A 15,512-nucleotide genomic window follows, 5' to 3' on the forward strand; every position below is an offset into this window, starting at 1 on the left:
CACCACATCCCCCGAATAAACTTACAAATTTTACCTCACCAGGCCCAGACTGTGTGGGCTTTTGGGGGCTCTTGACGCCAAGACTACCTCACAGGAGGTGTGTGTGCGGTCCCCTCGGGTTCTTTCCTTATTCTCACCTTTTCCTGTTTGTTCTGGATTTTCCTCTGCTTCGGTGAGGGGGCCGCTGCCACGTGTCCCTCTGGCCCTCCTGTGCTGGTCACCTGACGCGTGCCGGTCCACAGGGCCCCCTGGCCAGAGCCAGAGCTTGGAGTCCCAGCTGTCAAGTAGACACGCTCACTTCGGTCACCTCTTTCTGCTTTGGTTTGTTTGGAATCTAAATAAAAGGACTTTATGAGAAGCCAGAGAACCAACCACTCCTTGAGCCGCCCAAGGACTGCAGAGGGCGGCTCGTCCCAGGCCCTGCCTGCTTTTGTCCCCATACCAGATGCACTCGCGCGCCTGAAAATTCCCCAGCCAGGTCGGTGGCAGGGAGCCATAGAGATTGGGGGTCTGGTCAGAAGGAAGCCCCGCTGTCCCCAGGGCCCTGTTGATGGGACACCTCCCAGGGCCACCTGCAGATGTGGTCACACCCAACATTCCCCAGTGCTGGGGGCCTTGCTGCCAGGGCAGGGGAAGCCATTGTCACCTGGGTGCTGTGTGACTGAAAAGTCCAGAGCGGGCTACAAGCGGGCTGAAGTGCCCTCAGAGGATCCCTGAGGCTTGAGGTCACAGTGAACCAGACTGGGGCAAGGCCTGACCTTGACGAGTCCCTGTGCCTGGAGCCCGGACGACCTTCCATCGGTGGAGATGGGCTGAAGGGGTAGGAGGTTCTCCCCAGGAGGCCACAAACCAGGGCGAACCCATCGAGGGCCCAGGAAAGCACCATTAGCCCTGAGTGCCCACTGAGCTCCGGCCTGCACACAAAGCTTTCGCCTTCCATTTCCTTATAACAGCATTTTCCTGTATTAAAACGGAAGGTTGTGCACAGATGTCGCAATGTCTGACTCTTAAACTTGGAATGCTGGCTGGTGTAGGGCCCTGAGGGTGCCCTGGACAGAACGTGCTCTCTTGGCCCTTACCTGGGTCCTGTCTGAGTGGAGCGGGCCTCCCGGGCTGCTCCACAGTCATCCCTCCTCCCAGTGTCGCCGCCTCCACTGCCAAAGCCCTGTCCTCCGGGCGTGTGCTGCGGAGCTCCTGGCCCTTGTGGCATCCAGAGTTCCATGGGACCAGGCCTCCCTGGTGCCCAAGGTCTGGGGATGTTTCCTCTGCCTCCTTTTCTGGCCCAAGGACACTTTCTCAGTGAACTGAGCTCCACTGCACCCTGAGAGCAGGAGGGGGCATCACCCAAAGTGGGAGCTACTGTGGGTCATGCAGGTGCATTTCCTGTGAACCCCACAAATGATTGACCACATCAGGGAGGCTGTGGGCACAGGGACTTTGGGCCCAGGAGACCTGTGTCTTCACAAACCAAACCTGTCACTGCCCGTTCTGTAGGTGGCAGCCACGCTCATGTCTTCACCTGTGTCTGGCTGCTTTGACATGTAGCATCGGAACTGAGTAATTGTTATAAAAAGCCAAAAATATTTGCTCTAAATCAGCCCTGTAGCTGGAATGGAGCATGTAGTTAGTATGAGTCATGTGGTCTGGGAAGGAGTAGAGGGCTACCGCCCCAGGAGGCCCAGCCCCCTGCCCCTCCTGCCTCACCCAGGCAGGTGTTGCCAGCCTGGGTGTCGCCGCACTCTGCCCTGGAACCTCGCTGAGATCCTCAGATTTGTGTGCACACACGTCCCCAGAGCCCACGGCACACAAGTGTTCGTGAGATCTTTATTCATAACAATCAAAAATTAGAAACAAATACTCATTGACAGATGACCAGATAGACAACAGGTGCCCCATCCACCCACTACAGTGTTCTTCAGCCTTAAAAGGGAATGATGTTCTGCCGCATGGATGGACCTGGAGGGCAGGACCCCAAGTGAAAATAGCCAGACAAAAGGACAAACACTGTGACCCACTCACAGGAGGACCCTAGAGGAGCCACATCGTAAAGACGGGAAGTGGATGGTGGGTGCCCGGGGCTGGGAGAGGGACGGGTGTTTAATGGAGATAGAGTTCCAGTTTGGGAAGGTGAGAAAGTTCTGGAACTGGAGAATGGGGGTGGCTGCAAAACTGTGAATGCGCTTACTGCCACTGAGCTGAGCACTGAAAAATGGCCAAGGTGGTGCATTTTGTTTGCATGTGTATCCACAAGAAAAGGGGGCAAAGAATCACATGAAAATGACAAAAAAAAAAAAAAAAAAAACATCTACAAGATGGGGTTCTGAACTTGGTGGAATGTTGAATGAGGAGTTTTTGTTAACTTTTGGGGTGTGATAAATGGTTCCCTGTTTTTGTCTGAAGAGACTGTATCTTTTAGAAACACTCCGAGATGTCTTGTGTGAGTTACAGTGGGGGGGAGCATGTGCAGGGCTGCATCACGGCCCCTGGCAAGGAGGGGTGGGGGCCCCTCAAACCCACTGCTGCTGCTGCTGGCCCTGGGAGTTCTGGAGGCAGGTGAGTGGAGTGGGGTCAGAGGGGGAACAGCCCTGAGCTTTTCCAGGGGTGGTAGATGGAGCCCATCTCAGAAGAGATTGGAGACAACCCCACTGTCCCCAGAAGGGAGCCAGTGACAGATGGGCTAGGGTATCTCTTGAGAGAAACTAGGGGATGGGGACGGGTGAGGAAGGTGTGGAGAGGGCTGCTGATGGGCATGGGGTTTCTTCTGGGGCTCTGGAAAGCTCTGGAACCAGCTGGGGTGCGGGGCACACCGCTGTGCTGTAAACACGGGTGAACATCGGGGCAAGCGAACACAGCTGCTGTGTGACCATGTCCAAGCAGGGCGGTGGGGTCAGGCAAGTCACTTTATGGCACTCGTGAAATTTTTTTTAATTTTGACATAATCTCACACAGAAGGCACAAGAATCCTACACGTCACTCCCGTCCTCCTGGCTTCCTCAGTTGGAAGCATCTTGATAGTTGCCCTGTCACCACCATCGCCTCTGCCCCCTGCTGCGTGTGTAGCTTATTAGGTTTTCTGAGCTGAGAGTGAGTCGCTGACATTCTGCCCCTTACCCAGAGACACTTGGGTGTGTGTTTTCTGCAAATGAGGAAGTCACACGGCTTTAGTGTGCTGCTCGATGTTCGTGCATTCCTGCGTGCTGTTGCCTCCTTCCCAGGCCTTACTCAGAGCGTGCTGATTGTCCCAGTAACCTCCTTTGTGGGGACAGAAACCCAGCACAGAGTGCTCTCTGGCTGCTCCACCCTGGGCGGCTACCCTTCTCCCCCTGGGTGCAGACCTGTCAGCTGTGGCCTGAGATGGGGTTCAAGTTGCGCATCCATTTATGCATCCTTTCATCTATCATCCTCCATCTACCTCCCAATTCATCCTTTCTATCCCCACCCACGATCCACCCACCCATGCATCCAACCTGCCCATCCACCTGCCCGTCTAGCCATCAGTATCTGCCGAGCACACGCTGTCCTAGGCCTTCCCTTGTGTTGATGATAAGACTGGTGAGGGGGCCGATTGGGCAGCGAGTGAGTCTGTGTGGTGCAGTATCAGAGGGAGGCATGCCACGAAGGGAATAGCAGAGATAGCCGGGGGCCGGGTTGCATTGAGGAAGTTGTTGGGGGCGGGGATCTCTGAGGAAACCCTTGAGCACATACCCAGTGAGGGAGTCAGACTTGGGAATGTCTGGGGAGGAGGAACGCGAGGCTTCTGAGAGAGCACACGCAGAGGCCCTGAGGTGGGCATGAGGGCAGCGGACATCTGGCTGGAGTGGGTGGGAGGGAGCGTGAAGGAGGTTGGCAGCGTCGGTGGATGTGCATCTCATCAGTCAATTCTTTTAAACCCATGATTGTCTTTCTTTTTTAATTCTTTTAACTGCTTTCTTGAGATGTAATTCACATATTGCTGTTTACCCATTTAAAGTGTACAATTCAGCGAATTTGTGAATATTCAGAGTTGTACAACTACCACCATCATATCTAATGCCAGGATGTTCTATCACCCCAAAAAACCCTTTCCCTCCAGCCCCTGACACCACTCTCTGCCTGTGGCACATGGACGTTTCTCATCAGTGGACTCACACCGTGTGGCCTCGGGTGTCTGGCTTCTCTCCCTGAGTGTCGTGTGTTCAGGGCCCTCCCTGTGGTCACGAGTGTCAGAGCTGCCCCCCTTTTCCCGGCCAGTGATGCTCCCGTGCATGGCTAGACTATTTCCACCTTTGGGCTGTTGTGACGTGTGTGTGTACAAGTTTTGTCCAGACGTGTGTCTTCATTGCTCTTGGAGCAGAATTGCTGGGCTGAGCAATAATTCCGTTCAAGCCTGACCATTTCCACAGCAGCCGCACCACCTCACGTTCCAGCCTGCAGGTGTGAGGGCCCAGCTTCCGTGACTACAGAGGAGGGGCTATGCTGGTGCCCAGAGGAGGTTCAGGGGGGCCCAGAGGAAGGGATGGAGTGCAGGTGTCACTTGCTGGTGACTGGGGCTCAGGACAGGGAGTGGCACCTGTCCACAGGGAGCAGAAAGGACATGTTAGGGACCCAAGGCCTCAGAACATAGTGGGAGGTGCTTGTGGGGGAGTGGGGGCACCCAACCCTAACCTGGCTCCTCCCTAGAAGGCAACACATTTGAGCCCACGCCACCGGAAGTCAAGAGGCAGCCCCCACTCCCACACATACTTGGTTTCCCTGCAGAAAGTAGGAGCCCATCTGTGGGGGCTTCTTCGTGCAACCCACAGTAAATGACAGCAGCCGCAGCGCCTGACTAGCCGTGAGTGACACTGCTCTGGCCAACCTTCCACCCCAGGAGTTCCTTGGGGTCCGTCACAGGCTGCTCTCCTCACCAGATAGGATTTCTGAGAGATTTAAAACTGTGGTAGGCACATGTAAGTGATAATGACCTTACGCAATTGCATGTGACATTAGGCTATGGGAATATCTGAGGAAAATTTACTTGCTACAATAAAGCACCTTCCAATTGATGGAGCTGGGCTTCTGTCATACCCAGGAAGGCATCTCCCAGCTGGGTCTGTGGGTGTAGAGCTGGCCTGCGGAAGGTGGCAGAACAACACAGGAAGGAACCTCGATGTCATTGCAAAGGCACCAAATAAACATGTCCTGGAGTTTCCCTACCTCTTCTGACCAGTAATAAAGACCCCAGAACAAATTAGTTAAAGTAACAAAGGAACCTTTTGGTTCATGTATATGAAAAGTCTAGAAAGTTAGGCTTCAGGCATAGCTTGATCCAGGTGCTCACATGAGCTATTCAGGAGGCTGCTGGCTTATCCATCTACTACATTATCAGGAAGTCTTTCTCAGAAAGTGGCATGATCAGTTTCTTTAAGTCCTGCAGAAAGAGCTAGTTTGCTAGTTTACACAAAGCTTTGATGGTTGGTTCTGATAGGCCCAGCCTAGGTCACATGCAGCTTCTGGTAAGCCACTAAGGTTGAGTCATAACCATGCATTGGATGAGGCTGGAAACCCCTGAAGGAGCCTCAGGCTGGGGGTGGGATTGTATTTAGGGACACGCAGCTCCCTGCCTATGGCTAGGACTGGGCTGAAGTCTGGGATGGAGTGAACCCAGGGGAGGGGGTTTGAGCAGGGGCAAGAGAAGGACCCCAGAGAGAGAGGGGAGAGGAAGCAGTGATGGCAAGTGCCCCTCAGCTTTGACTACAAGGTGTTGTCAGACCCATGCACGTTGGGTACAGAACTCCTTTGCTCAGTAGCATCCTCGCTCTCGGTTCTTTAACACTCAGTTTTGATTGCCTCAATTTATTTAAGCAGACTTATGGGACCCAGGGACTTCGCCTGAGCCGGCATGGAGTATTGAGCAGACCTGGAGCTGTGGTCTCAGCAAGGGCCCCTGGAGCCCATCCAGCTGTTCAGAAATCCAGATTGGTGAGTACTAGGTCTCGGACCTCCGGGCTTGGTCGATAGTCCTTAAGGTTTTTAAATAATTGTATTTGTCCTGGACAGGACAGGAAGCCTCTGCAAGGGCAGGTGGTGAGTCCCAGTCTCCAGTTGGGAAATCCAGTCTCTGGCAAGGGCTAACGGCTGGAGTGGGCATTCCTTTTAATTGGCTAAGACAAGAAGATTTACTCAAAATTCACAATCAATGTATGAGAGCAGATTCAGCTCTCTTCAAAGAAAAAGGACAGATGCTCCCTCCCTGATGCCTTTGGCATCTCTGTGTGACCAGAAACCTGGCATAGGGGCTGAGACTACATCTCGTGGCAGGTGACAGTTCCACCAGGAAAGCTTTTCCACGTACCTGTGCTCATCCAGGGCTGAGATACAGGTTGAGCCTCTGTATCCTAAACCCCTATGATGGCCATTAACAGTTGTTGGGTAAACCGAGGCACACAGAAGGCTGCACCAGCCCTCAGGTCACGCTGAGGTAAGCAAGGTCAGAAGCAGCCCACTTGGGTCCTTAACAAAAGGAAAGTCACTTTCCTTTGAGTAAAACTAAGTTCAGCCATGGGAATTGAGACTTTAAAACAAGAAAAGGGCTTCCCTGGTGGCCTAGGGGTTAAGTCTCAGCGCTACCACTGAGATGGCCTGAGTTCGATCCCCGGCCAGGGAGCTGACCCACATGGCGCAGCAGGCCTCTCCTGTCTCACCCCTGCTCCCCTTAGCAGTGTATTTCAATCTGCCTGTTCTGCTCCCCGCTTTCTCTCTGGTGAATCCTCTCACCCCACACACCTCTGGCCTGTACCACAGTTCTTGTTTGCATAAATAAATAAATCTTAAAAAAAAAGAGTTAAACAAATGAATAACTCATTCAAATTTGAAGACCTCCACGTGGTTATATGAGTTAAAACTTGCTGCCTAAAGAGAAGATAACTCTGGGCTTTCTTGAGACTGTGATCTTTCTCAGAGACTGTCTAAACTGGAAAGATTTCTGAAGCTGCTTCTTTTTTTTTTTAATGATAAACTGATTCATTTCTTATGTCCATTGGACTAAAACTGAATTACAGACTATTCTAAAGGAATTTTCTAATGCCTTTGAAGATCCCTTAGAATCTGCCCTCCCAAAAATTATCCTCCAAAAATAGAATGGCCTTAGGCATTATTCCTGCTTCACAGTGAGACACTGATGCCATTATCCAAACAGAATGAATTTGATCATGTATCATCCTTGTTAAATCAAATGAGGACGGAAATAAATGCCTGAATGATTCAACCCCTAACCTAGAGGAATTCATAAATCAGTAGTCTGAATCATGAGGCTCTTTTTTTCCCTAAGGATTTATTTATGCATGGATGCAAGAACTGGGGTGCAGGCCAGAGGTGCAGGGGGGTGAGAGGATTCACCAGAGACAGAGTAGGGAGCAGGGAGCAGCGGGGAGAGAGGAGAGGTCTGCTGCTCCATGTGGGTATCTCCCTGGCCGTAGATTGAACTCCTGCTGCAGTGGCTACCAATAACTTCACAGTGCTGAGACTTTACCCCTGCACCACCAGGGAGGCCCTGAATCATGAGGCTCTTAATAGAAAACTTGCACTGGTTTGGGGGACATGTCTTAGCTATTGCCTGTGCTTGTCTGGTTTTTGGTATCTGCATCCAGCACTGCCAGTTCATTGCCAAACCAGCCGTCCCTGTCTATAGTAAACCGCTATAGTAAACTATAGTAAACCTCTCGCTGACCCCTCAGTACATATCACAGACAAAGTAGGTTGGGAGAGACAGAATGTGGGGAAGATGAGCGGAGGAACATTTGACCTAAATTACTCAGAAAATCTGACTTTTTCTTCCCCTCCCCAAAAGTGTGTTCTCAGAAGTGCTTAGGATGGAACCTTGAGAAAAGTAAATTGTGATATGTATGTCATTTTGACTATCCGGGCTGCGTACATGACTGAATAGAACAAGTCCCCCCGAAAACATTAGAATCAGGAAAACAACTCATCCTGCAGCTGCCCAAGATAAAGCCTCATAAATGAGTTTCCCTGTGGCCAGGAGGGAAAACGAATGGCTTCCTCAACGGGCTGCCTCTCCTGTGGGCCACCTGCCGAGCCCAGATGCTCAGCTTGAGTTGAAAGCTTGAGTTAGGAAGCTTAAAGAAGAGTTAAAAAATGGAAGGCCCTGGCATACTGTTTTTGCAAGGGTAGGTAAAGACAATCTGTGGACTAAGGTCCAAGCCCTATGACAAAACCTGATCAGGACGCTCGGAGTGAAATCCCTAGGAATGAGGAAATACTAGAAACACACGCCTGAAACCCCTAAGAAAGGCGCACTTTGTACCTTGAGGTTGCAAATCTAATCACTCTCTGGACTGTACAACTCTGGGAGACAGCAGCATATTGCCCACGGGAAGAGAAGAAAGAGAAAAAACAAGACAGCCTTTTCGAAATACAGACCATTAGAGCATCTCCCTTCATTTTTTATTTATCCCTTTGTCCTTTCCTGTGCGCCCCACCCCCCCAACCTCAGAGTGCTCATGGTGTTCATTTATTTTTAAAGAATTATTCCTTTATTGTACGATTTTTATTTTTTATGTAGAAGAACTGGGATGTAGTCTAGAGGTGCAGGGGTGAGAGGATTCACCAGGGATAGAGTGGGGAGCAGAACAGGCGAATCCACTGAAATACACTGCTGAGGGGAGCAGCGGGGAGGCAGGAGAGGTCTGCTGCACCATGTGGGTAGCTCCCTGGCCGGCAATTGAACTCAGGCCGCTGCTATAACAGTGCTGAGACTCAACCTCTAGGCCACAAGGGAGGCCCAGGCTTAGGTCTTTTATTTTGAGGGCGTCCACGTTTGCATTTCCATTGTCTCAGCTGTTATTTCAATTAATTACTGCCTTAGGACTGTGCTGAGGTTAGTAGAGACCCATCAAATGACTTGAACTCTGACCCCTTCTGTGGCTCCTCCTCTTCTCATGCCAAGTGACGTAGCTGTCTGTTGCTACGATATTTATTATTCTGTTGCTTTATAATAATCCATTTAGAATTTCTTTCATGTACAGTTTGGTGTTGATAAATTCTTTTCGCTTTTGCTTTTCAGTAAAGCTCCTTACTCATCTTTCTATCTTAGCGTTAATCTCACAGGATTAGGCATTCTAGTTGGAGGGTTTGTTTTCTCTAAGTCCTTTAAATACCTGCTGCCAGTGCCTTCACGCTGGTGATGTTTTCCCTGAAGTCAGTGACACTGACTGGCGTTCCTTATTGGTCACCCCTTTTTCTCTTGACGTGTTTAATATTTTGTCCTTGACATGCTTTATTTATTTGTTTTATATATTTTTACATCATTTTTCATTTTTGTACAATGTCTGCATTTTCATCTTGGTTATAGTCCCCATACAATTCCCACCCCCCTTATTTTGACCCTAATCCCTCCACCCCACCCCCCGCGCCCCATAGTGTGTCTCTGGCTTATAGTTGCTTGTTGATTTTGATTTTAACTTTATTATAATTAGTCTTTTTCCTGGTCCATATTTAGGTTTTCTAGATTCCTGCTATGAGTGAGACCATCCGGCATTTTTCTCTTTCTTTCTGGCTTATTTCGCTGAGCATGATCCCTTCCAGCGCCATCCATGTTGCTGCAAATTGCATGAGTTTATCTTTTTTGAATGCTGAGTAATATTCCATGGTGTATATGTACCACATCTTCTTGATCCAATCATCTATTTTTGGGCATTTGGGCTGTTTCCAGAGCTTAGCTATTGTAAATAGTGCTGCTATCAGCATAGGGGTGCAGTTGCCCTTTTGAATTAATGATTCTGTGTCCTTTGGGTAAATACCTAGGAGTGGAATTGCTGGGTCATATGGAAGCTCCATCTTTAGTGTCATGCTTTATTATCAGGTGTCTGGAGTGTGTCTTCTGGTATTATTTTGTTTGGAACTATCTGGGGCTTTCAGATTGCAATGTTTGGTTCGTTCCCCAGATTGAGATGCTTTTCAGCAATTATTTCTTTCAATAAATTTTCTGTGCCTTTGTCTTTCTCTTCTCCTTCTGGGACTTCATGATACAGATGTTGTTTCTCTTTAAGTCGTCCCAAAGAGCTCTCACACTATTTTCATTATTTATTCCTTTTTCCCCTCTACATTGTTCTCCAACTCAGTTTTTTGAGCCCATTCATTCTCTCCACATCTTCTGTTTGTCTGCTGAGAGGCCCTCAGTTGTATTTTTTAAATCAGCTATAGTGTTTCTTAGCTCTCGTTTCTAATTATATTTTCTTTATCTTTACTCTTTTGTTGTTTTCTATCTTCCATTGAGGTTTTCTAGTTTCATAAGTGGTGACTCCAGGAGCTGCTGTAACGAACCAACCAGGAGGCTCAGAGCTATAGGAATGTCATCCCCACGGAGGATCAGAGGCCAAGGTCAAGTTGTCCAGGGCCATGCTCCCTCTTGCGGCTCCAGACAGTTCATCCTGCCTCCTTCAGCTTCTCAGGGCTCCTATCCTACCCAGTCTCCAGCCCTGTGTCCATATGGCCTCTCCTGTGTACCTGTGTCTCCTTTTCTGTCTTTTGTAAGGCTACCTGTCATTGAATTCAGAGTCACTTGGAGGCCAGGATGAATTTATCTCAAGACCTTAACTTGATTAAATCTCAAAGTTACTTTTCCCAAATAAGTTCCCATTCACAGGTTCTGGGGCCACCATTCAACCCACTGCACCATCCCTCCTGCTATCTGGGTCCACTCCCTACCTCCCAGGTCCTGCACTCCTCAGGAACCGAGATGTTTCTACACGTGCCCCAAGATAGCCCTTTCCTTGCTCAAATCCTTCCTTGCTCCCTCACATCCTGAGAATAAAATCTACTCTTTCCTCTCTGTCATGACCTGGAGATATATTGGATTTCAAAGCTTCATCCTCAGAAAATGCACATAAAGAATTAAACTGGAACATTTAGAGATGGATGGTTGTGACAAGGAATGAAAACATCCATTATCCTATGTCATTTTCTTTCCGCTTGTCTGTGAGTCTGAAAAATTGTATTTAAAAAAAAAGCATAAATCAAAGCACAGAAACTGTGATGGGACGGTGAGGCGTCGAGACAGGATGGCCAGGAGAGGTCTCTGCAGGAAAAGCTTCAGGATGTAGGGAAACAGCCAGACAGCACCCTGGGCAGGGACAGCTGGCTGCAGCATGGTCCAGGCAAAGACTGGAGCCAGGAAAGTGTGCCAGTGAGGCTGGGCCTCAGGTGTGGAGGAGATGAGGGTGCTGAGGTCCAAGGTACCAACTGGACCTGAGGTCTGCTGGGAGGGGTTGTCTTTTACTGCAAAAGAATGAAAGTGAAAAGCAGCCACTCCTCTGTGTTGCTGGCTCCAGCACCAGGGGTGTGGCCGCCGTGCAGAGAAAAACTGGAGACAGGCGTAGGAAGGGTGCCGCTTTCCTTGGCTGGTGGTGTGAGGAAGACACCCACATTTGAAATCTTGACCCCTCTCAAAGGGGCCTGCTAGGCCTCGGGGACAGGGTGGAAGAGCAAGTGAGATCCTGAACAAGTCTCCCTGTTCTTGGTCACAGGCTCACACCTGCCAGGTGTGCAGGGCCGGGCTATCCCTGTTATCATGCCCAGGCAGCATATAGCAGTCAGGAATATGGGATGGATACAGGACAGAGAGTGACCCAGATGAGGGCGATACAAAGAGGGTGAGCCTGGCCAGATGGAACACAGGACACCCAGCTAAATGTGAATTCCAGAATTACAGCAGAGATGTTTCAGTACAAATTTATCCCAGCTACTACATGAGAGAGTTAACACTAAAAACATGATGATTTTTTTTCAAATCTGAAATTAAACTTTAACTTGGAGTACTGTATTTTCATTGGCTGAATCTGGCTGATAAGGGGTCCTGAGAGGCATCTCCTGGGAAGTGGAAGGGGACAGCAAGGGACCCTCCTGGCACAGGGTGACAAGAGCAGAGATGGCACCAAAAAACAGGGCCTTGGAGGAGTCACAGCACCTGTATTTTGTTTTTAAAAGATTTCTGTTTTTTTAAATTTATTTATGCATACAAGAGCTGGGGTGTATGCCAGAGGTGCGGGGGGTGAGAGGATTCACCAGAGACAGAGTCGGGAGCAGAACAGGTGGATCTACTGAAATCCACTGCTGAGGGGAGCAGAGGGGAGACAGGAGAGGTCTGCTGTGCCATGTGGGTAGCTCCCTGGCCAAGGATCGGACTCATGCTGCGTTGGCTGTGGATAGCTTCATAGTGCAGAGACTTAACCCCGCACCACCAGGGAGGCACCAGCAGCTGTGTTTTGTACAAAGACAAAGGTTTCCTGATTCAGTTCAGTGGGGCAGGAATTCCGCCCGGGACAGAGGAGCTTTGAAGGCAGCTGCCATCTTCCTTCCTCATTCCACAGGCACATAGTTCTCACCCTTTCCTTGTGGTCTTGTGCAGCTTGATGACCTCAGGTTCCAGTGTTCATTAGGAAATCAGTCCAATCGCATCTTGCAATAGTAGCTGAAAGAAAAGGATAACATTTAAGTTTTTGTCTTTTAAACAAATATCTCATGTCTTTGACAGGTTCACAAGATCATGGGGTTTTGGTCTGTGGGTCATTGCCTTCTGAGACTTTCTTCACTCTGGAGAAATGCACCCAGACTTTTGTGTCTGTAGGTTTTCTCGAGAAGTGTGCGGGTCAGCATATTTCATAGTGACCAGGTCATTTCTTGGGCAGTGGGGCCTGGGCATGCATCCTTCAGGTCTTGAAGAGGACCTGGTCACCACGTGGGAAGGTATGCAATGATTCATCTGGAGCATAGAGGCCCTAAAGAGAGCAAAATTATGAGTTACAGCTAGTATTTCCTGGGTGTGTTTTACATGCTGTTTGATCCTGTGCTCTTGTTCTGTGGCGTGGTGTTCAACTCAAGTTTGGAATGGTCTTCAAAAACAATTTCAAGGGAACCCCTTTTTGTTGTTGGGTTTTTTTGTTTGTTTGTTTGTTTTAGGATATAAGTAGCACAAAAGCTTTATTTTTTTTATAATTTGGATAGAATTTGATTTAGGGGCCACTCTTACCTGAAGGAGGGTGATGGACAAGACCTGATCCCAGTGCAGATGGCATTCTTGGCATAGTTTCACCAATGGTTTTCTTTAGGATGTGATTCATTTTCCGTTTGTCCTGAAAATTGTGGCCTCCAGGCAGCATGTAGCTTCCAATAAATCTGTAAGGCATTACTTACTTTCTGAGTGACTTTTGAAACAAATTCAAGTTAAAGACCTTAAGTGAAGTGTTAGAACAGATGGATTTATTGGACATTTATAGAGCTTTCCATCCCTAAAGAAGTGAATATACTTCCTTCTCCAGTGCACATGGAAGATTCTCAAGAATAGTTCATATACTAGGACATAAAACATGTCTCAGGAAATATACAAAAATAGAAATTATATCAAGCATCTTCACAGACCACAATGCTATAAAGTTAGAAATCAAACACAAAAAGAATCCTGGGATAAACCAAGACAGTGGAGACTAAACAAAATGCTTCTTAACAACTCCTTGGTCAAAGAAGAGATCAAAAAAATATCCAGAGGCCTCCCTGGTGGTGCAAGGGGTTAAGCCTCCACAGCCTCCACAGCAGGAGTTCGATCCCCGGCCAGGGAGCAACCCCCATGGTGCAGCAGACCTCTCCTGTCTCCCCGCTGCTCCTCTCAGCAGAGTATTTCAGTCAGTCTGCCTGTTCTGTTCCCCACTCTGTCTCTGGTGAATCCTCTCATTCCCCCCCCATCTCTGGCCTGTACCCCAGCTCTTGTATGCATAAATAAATAAATCTTTTAAAAGAAATATCCATAGACTAATGAAAACGGAAAGACAAGCTACTAGATCCTATGGGAGGCTCTGAAAACAATTCTACATGAAAAGTTTATAGGAATACAGGCCCACATTAAAAAAAGAAAATAAGAAAAATATGAAACAATCAAACTCTGCAGCTGAAGAAACTAGAAAATGAAAAACAAAAGCATCCAAAAACCAATAGAAGGAAATAAATAGTAAAATTTTGAACAAAAATAAATGGAATAGAAAACAGAATGACAGTCCAAAGGATCAGTGAAATCACGAGTTAGTTCTTTGTAAAAAAATAAACAAAATTGACAAACCATTAACTAGGCTTATGAAGCAAAGAAGAGAAGAAAACCAAATCAATAGAATCAGAAATGAAGTGGTGAAATCATCACAACAGATATTGCAGAGATACATACTACCATAAGACCCTATTACAAAAGTCTCTATGCAAACAAACTGGACAAACCAGAAGAAATAGACAAATTTTTAGACCCATACAACATCCCAAGACTGAATCAAGATGAAATAGACAGCTTAACCAGTCCAAAAACTACAAAAAATCATAGATGAATACAGTAAAGTGGCAGGATACAAAGCCGATATACAAAAATCAGTTGCACTTCTATAGGAAAACAATGTGTCAGAAGAAAGGAAAATAAGGAATACGATCCCATTTGCTATCACACCAAAAAGAATGAAATACCTGGGAGTTAATGTAACATAGGAGGTAAAGGGCCTCTGGCCTACACCCCAGCTCTTGTATGTATAAATAAATCTTTTTATTTTTTTTTATTATTATTTTTTTTAATAGAGGCATGTTTTTATTTATTTATTTGTTTGGTTGGTTGGTTATACATGCACTGGGTACAGTCAGAAGCGCGGGAGGGTGAGAGGATTCACCAGAGCCAGAGCGGGGAGCAGAGCAGGCAGAAGGACCGAAGTACACTGCTGAGGGGAGCAGCGGGCGGCAGGAGAGGTCTGCGCACCATGTGGGACCCTCCTTCGGTGGCCGGGGAGCAGCCGGGGATCGAACCGGCGCTGCAGAGGCTGCGGGCAGCTTCGCAACCCAGCGCTCAACCGCTGCGCCACCGGGGAGGCCCAAATAAATCTTTTTAAACAATTATGGAATATATATATATATATATATATATATATACTCAATGGAATATTACACAGCTGTGAAACATGAAACAGTGGCAGAAGTGGGCAGGCTCACTAAGGCCACAGGCTCAGGGGACCCTCAGCTGGAGTTGCCCTCAGTGAAGAACAAGGAGCAGTGGGTCTCCGGTGCCACTGCTGTTGGAGCTGCCATGCCGGCCTGGGGGGTGACATGGTGCAGCCCAGGACTATGCTGAGGTATTTCTGAGCTGGCGGGCAGTGCCATGGGCTGGCCCTCATACCCAGCCACCAAGGCCATCAAACCCAGTCACAGTGGAGAGGCCGGTGACAGTCTGGTAGAGAGTGACTGAAACATGTGGACTTGTGGTGCAAGAAAAATATAACACCCAGAATTAAAATAATTGAAGTTTTTAATTTTGATGAAGTCTTTTATCTATTTTTCTTTTGTTGCTTGTGATTTTGGTTTCATGTAAAAGAAATCATTGTCTGATCCACGGTCAGTAATGTCACATGATCCTGATTGTGATTGAAGTTAATCATTTTAAAAAATATTTGCTGTAAAACATGGGGACACTGAGGGAGGTATCCCAAACTGAATACAGGACAACCAGCTGAATTTGCAGT

Source organism: Talpa europaea (genome assembly GCF_964194135.1).
Source record: "Talpa europaea genome assembly, chromosome: 12".
NCBI classification, from domain to species: domain Eukaryota; kingdom Metazoa; phylum Chordata; class Mammalia; order Eulipotyphla; family Talpidae; genus Talpa; species Talpa europaea.